This window comes from Saccostrea cucullata, unplaced genomic scaffold (assembly GCF_032062105.1).
Source record: "Saccostrea cucullata isolate Sc308-1 unplaced genomic scaffold, CSIRO_AGI_Scuc_v1 ctg19715, whole genome shotgun sequence".
NCBI lineage: Eukaryota > Metazoa > Mollusca > Bivalvia > Ostreida > Ostreidae > Saccostrea > Saccostrea cuccullata.
This window is the reverse complement of record NW_026920879.1, coordinates 7,501-14,318: the sequence shown is the minus strand read 5'-3', so window position 1 is coordinate 14,318 and position 6,818 is coordinate 7,501.

The following is a 6,818-nucleotide window of genomic DNA, read 5'->3' as shown; positions in this document are numbered from 1 at the left end:
AAATCTCCAAGATCAAGGTCAAAAGTCAAAATTCTTGGTTTCAAATGCAAAATCTTGCCAAAAAAAAAGATATTTAAAATATGAAATCTCTAGTATCTACCATTAAAAAAATTTGTGCTAAAGTAAAAATTGCAATTTTTGTGTAAAAGTGGGTCAAACTCCAAGTTCTTGATACAAATGAAAGGTCTTGTCACAAGATTTAAATATGAGAAGTGTGAAAGCCCTAGTCGTAACCCTTTCAAAATTATGGTCAAGGTTGTATTTTTAAAGTAAGTCAAACTCTAAGGTCAAGGTCAGAAGGTCAAGGTTCTTGGTATCCAATGTAGCATCTTTTCATTAAGAATTACATATGTGAAGAATGAAAGCCCTAGCGCTTTCTTTTCAAAAGTTATAGCCATGGTTAAAGATTCTTCATAATTACAGAAATTTCCAAGGTCAAGATTGTTGGTATCCAATAAAAGGTCTTTCCACAAAGATTAAATATGTTAATTATAAATGTCCTGGTTTCTACTGTTTATAGGTTAGGGCCAAAGTAAAAGTTTAAAATTTTTGTTTAAAAGTGGATCAAACTCCAAGGTCAAGGTCAAGATTTCAAATGTGGTGGTACCCAAAGAAAGGTCTTGTCACAAAAAATAATCATGTGAAATATTTATGTCAAAGCTCCACTAAGTCAAAAGTTATGGGCAAGGTTAAAGTTTTTGCGGACAGACAAACAGAGCTAGACAGACGGAGAGACAGACAGACAGACAGACGGACTGACACGACAAAAACTATATACCCCCGAAACTTCGTTAACGGGGGCATAAAAAAATTATTGACCCAAATTAAACAAACTTAGTTTTTAAGAATCCGTATTTGCGGAAATCAATGATTATACATGTGAGATACAAAACTATAAATATTTTTTACATAAATATGACAAGTTCATTCTATATCAGCTTCTCTTCCGGTCAACTAAAAGAAATTTAATATATTTTTTAACAGCCTAAACTATTAGACTAAAAACCATTTTGCTGACAAATGGTGTTTGATTTATGATTCTGTAGTATCTGTTATGATTTGGGGTCACAAAGTAATGGATTATCGTTCTGTATCCGTATCAGCATTAGGGCAATGGGAAAACTCGAGAGGGTTAGTGTGTTTTGCACCTCCTACACATGTCATCACCACTTTAAATTAATACCAAAATTGCACGCATACGTCTTTTCAATATATATATAAAATGACAACAAGGTGATTATGACATTTGCATAAAAAACTTTTTGTTTTGTTTTAAGGTAATTGTAGGAAATTCTGACTTACTCACAATGAAGACTATCACCTTGTTAAGATTATTTAACATTTGAAAAGAACTTTATTCGGTAATAACCAATATTTGACCCCCAAATCAAATTTTGTTGGAGATATATTTAATTAAGTTCTTAAACAGGGGAGTATATGCTGACTTCAAAGCTCTGAATATTTTCATAAGTAATGACGCCATATGTACGTAATGACGTCACAAACATGACGTAAATTGCAGTTTTTTTAATGAATTTTACAGAAAAATGTACATATTTCGTCGATATTTTGAGTAAAAGTCACCGAGCGCATGTGTGTTCAGGATCAATATTTTGATGTAATGTGTAGAATGATAATATCAATGGAATATGTCAATATTGTTACTGAACAAACTTGCGCTCTATAAATTTTAAAGCTAAAATTGTTGAAATTTTGTCAATTTTGCCCTCTTTCTGAAAAAGGATTTAAAATTGGACTAGTTTGTGACGTCATAAAAACAAAACTTGTGAATACATTGCTTTGACACTATAATATTTTCTGTTAATTTATATTTCTCATACAATTTATTGAATTCAGCGCATTTCAGGAAGTTCTCAAAACTGGCTTTTGTGGGGGCAAATATATGCAATATACCGCATATAGTTCTTTCAGTAAGAGTAAAATTTCTAGTTGAATATTCTCAAGGACAATGAATATAAACCATGCACTTTTCACTGAAAAATGTTGTTTTAATCTGAAAATTCAAGAATCAGAGGACTGTAAAGACTTGGATTTAAAATTTCAGTTACAGTAAAAGTTTTAGTTGAATACTCTCATACTTTATTTCTGAGTATATCTATTCGTACATATGTTCGATTTATAAATGATTCGAACACATCGATGTTGTAATGGAGGTATTTGGGTACATTTTTATTAACTGGTAGACCTAGGCAATTGATATAGATAAGAATGAAAAAAATATATCATAATAGAAATATTACTTCCACCTTTCAAATAGGCACTCCTATTTTCTTCAGAGCTAAGTAAAGTATTTTATGCTACCTTGATGAGATACCGTGTATTTTCCTGTTATATTACAAGAGTGAACCAAAGCTTTACCTTCCTTGATTTATCAAGATACGAGTATACATTTTATTAGTGCTCATTCCAACAACATTTGTTTGCAGGAACTTATTAATATGAGACAAGTATATCATACACCTTTGACCATAAAGTTAACGTACCACTTGTACAATGTAGACTGCGTTGCACGCAATTACATTACTTTTCATACTCCAGTAAGAATGAACGAAATAGGTGTTTTGTAGAATGTTCATTTTCTCAATGTTCATCACAATTTAAAAAAAAATCATTCAAACTTTCATTATGAAATATAAAAAAAAAGCGATTACGTTTCAGGCATTAATGACGAATATTTTGATAAAACTTGTGAAACTCTTTAAAAAATAACCTACCTACTGTTTTTGTCATACTTCTTCATAACATTACTTCCTCAATATCAAAGTTAATGTTGTAATTTTGAACATTTTTTATTTAAAGGTTATAGTTAAATCATTTCAATTTTTCCTTTTCTTTATGAGAAAAAAAATGTATTTCTTTATTTTATTAAAAAATAAAGCTTAAGCTCCTTGCTTTTTGTATGCACGAATTTTCTCATTTGTGAAATATTTATAACGTATAAGCAGAAATTTTAGCGAGGATTTAATTTTGGCATTATTAGCAAGGGTGCCAAGATCGCTAAAATTTAATTTCGCTAAAAATTAATTGCGCTTTATTTGTTATAGCTTCTTTATTATGCTTTTTAAATCGCTAAAATAACATCTAAAAATAAAATATCAATTTTTGATGACAAATCGCTAAATTTGCATCTCGCTAAGATTTCCACTTATACGGTACAATATTTTGCCAGTATTTTTTCTTATATATGTAAAGGTTTGATGAGCAAGGATGTCTTTTTCTAAATTGTGAATTTCATGGCCTCAGCTTTAAAACGTCAACCACTTCAATTGTGGGAATGTTGTCATGTGATCTTGAAGTCACCTTTAGCAGGAAGTGTAAACGGATCCATTAAGTTTTCTTTCAGAAGGTACATGTATAGACCGAAGTCCCGTGTGACAGTAGGTGCTTGCACTGCTGTTGCCAAAAAAGTCCTCAATATACAGAGCCCTAAATGCCGAGCTTAGGTCGAGATTTGTGGCCTTCTTACGGTAAGCGGTTGCGTCTCAATTTGAGTGAAACATCATGGAAACAAAAACTACATGCACTATGCCTCAAGTCATTTACTGAAACTTTTTTGCGACGAGCGCTGATTTTCACATTTGACAGCTTACTAAGTACTTTTACTCGAGGACAATGCACGGAAGCTTTTTGACGATATAAACATTAAGCTCAACATTTAAATCCATGGAAATAACGGGTTATTTCAATTCACATGTAAGGTATCCTTAAAAAAAAACAACCACTCTACCCCTAGCATCCGGCCATCACATGCAAGTGCCCCTAACACCATACCTATGACCAAACGTTTTCTTATTTATTATACATTTATTGCATGATAGTGAGGGAAATATGAAGACTTATTCAGCCAAGAAAAATCATATTCCCCAAGGGCTTCGTGAATTGTTTATTATACCGAAACAAGCAAAACCTTTGAAGTAAACATAAACTTTCAAATTCGGTACCTCTCTCAAATTCATTTTCATTATTTACGTAAAGTTACTATAAAACCCTTTGTTCAACACATTATCATCAGTTTTGTGACGTAAACCAGGCCATTGATACGTCTACTTCTCTCGAGAGTTTTCGTTCAACGAACAGGAACTATATTGCGGGAAAATACACTTGGTGTTTCGAAGAGGTAGAATATGATGAAAAGCGTGCCGACGGCCAGGAAATATGAAGTTTTACGGCCCGATCACGTGACAGCTTAGAACCAATCAGATCACGCGTTGTTTAGAATATTTATAATGAGGTATAATGATATTTATTCTGTACCTCCGTATACGAAGGCTGTTCAATAAATAATGTCCTGGACTGTATGACATACAATACAGATATCATATGATATTAAACTTGACTTTCTCTCATTATTGAATCTTTATTGAATTTATAACAGTTTATGTGACCACTTTTCATCACATAGTTTCATCGTGAGAAGCTGGGAAACAAAGGCTATTCGAGACACTGCATTATTAATGAATGGTAAAGAATCAGTAAACTAGAGTGAAAAAAGGCTACATTAAAGCTGCTTCACATGATATGATATGTCTAATTTATGTTTAATGTTTAAACATAATATGTTTAATAATAGGATTTTCCTTAAACAGAGTAACGGTATTTCTTTTATTTAAATTAAACAGACAGTGCGAACAAATATATTAAAAGAAAGTTAAAACTACCTTCAATGCTGCCAGTCAAGTCGAATTCTAAGAAATATTATCAGCTGTAAAACATGATTTTTTTATTTATTAAAAGATAAATAAATTCTCTCTCTCTCTCTCTTTCTCTCTCTCAATATGAATTTGTAGAATTTTGTCAGGTGAAATCATCTTCATACAGAGACTTAAAAACACACCGTACGTGATAAATCTGTCTGAAAAAGTACTTTGATGTCTATCGAGATCAATGATGGCTATAATAATTTAATAAATACTGTTGACAAAAAAAATCCTGTTATAATGACACATGGCTTTTATAATAAAATCATTTTTAATTTCAGTAAAACAAATTTTCCTATATCGATACAGTTAAGTAAATAGCATATGACGTGTACTGATACCGAGGAAGTGTTTTTTTCTGAGTATTTTCCTCCTCAAGCAACTAAATATTTGGCACAATGTGTCGTACTTTCTTTGATGGAAAGTGAATTTAAAGTGAAATGAAATAAATATCTAATTGTGCAAAACAGCAATCTGATTGAAAGAAATTTTAAAAAGAAGAAAATCTGATGATTTTTCAAAAGGAATTTCCTTTAAAGCTGCCATGAACTTTTAAGTATGCATTTTTTCAAAATCTTTGTACGGTTTACTACATACCTGTTCCATAATATCTACATGATATTCCTTTGCTTTCTGTGCCTATTGTATAAACTCTGGTGCATTTGTTACACTTCAATGATTTTCTAGCTTGGCTGTCGACATGAACACATTTCAGATAGCATAGTTTTCAGGTACAACATAAACTGAACAAATACATGATGGAAAAGATTAAATCCAACAAAAAGTAGAATTATACTTAGTGGTAAATCATTTTTTGAATGCATGTTTTGTACAATGTAAATGGAATGTAATGCGATGCATTCATGTACAGCAAAAATGTTTTCGATATAATGCATAGAGGTCGAGAAAATGCTTCGAACGCTGCGATAAAAATATTTTTTATCTGAATACTGCTATCGTTGCAGGGATTTACACTTGTCGAAAGAATAACACCCTATTTTACTGAAATATGCATCTTAGGAATAATGTTATCCATTGACATCTCATCGGTAAATATGTCACTGTATAACACTTGGGGGCACGCTTATCTGTTAAGAGAAAATCTCAAAAGTGGTTATATCACCAGCATTTTTCACAAATCGAAACTTCTATCTATAAATGTAGTAAATAAAATTCATTAATGTGACTAAACTACATCAAATGTATATAAGGAATCATTGTCTAGCCCGAAGCCCGCTATGCATAAATTATGCCATGTTTCCCACTATTGTTCATGTCCCTGGCATACTATACTAACCAGGCAGTAATTCCTGATATTTCCATTTAATTGTGCAATAAAATTGTAGATTAGGATTTTAAAAATGTAGAAATATATTTAAATTACACAAGGTGTCCCATGCCAATTTCAATAGTCCTCGCCCACTGACGTCAAACACAAAGGCGAGATTTACGTGCATATTTGGCTTCCTAAGCGTCAGACACAGAGAGAGATGTGCATGAATTTTAATTTTCATAAAAATTGTGTTTAGGATTTAATACCCATTTTGTGCTTACTTATGGTTTACAGAGAGAGAGAGAGAGAGAGAGAGAGAGAGAGAGAGAGAGAGAGACACAGAGAGAGAGAATTCATTTTGCAAAAGAGAAAATTAAACTCTTAATTACAATTAGCCATACCATAGCTCTTACGATTCTCTCCAAATCGGCTTACAAGAAATTATTTTTTGATAAAATAATTAATACTGGGGATATTCAAATCTCAAAAGAATTCCTGTATGTGTATAATTATAAAACATAAAACATTCACATTCCTTAAAATGTACCTAATTTGTGGGCATCGTGGAACAGTAAAAAACAATGGAAATGCTTACATGTAAATGTCAGTCTAAACATGAGTTAACCTTTCTCCGCGAGGGTGTTTAAGTACGTATTAGTGCCATTTTGACATTTTTATTTTCTAATTTCTACACTTTATTCTGAGAAATATACACTTTAATCTGTAAAATGTACACTTTTATCTGTAAAATTTATACTTGATTTGTAAATTTTGCAGAATGAAGTGTAAAATTTATTCATTAATCTGAAAATATTACACTTAAATCT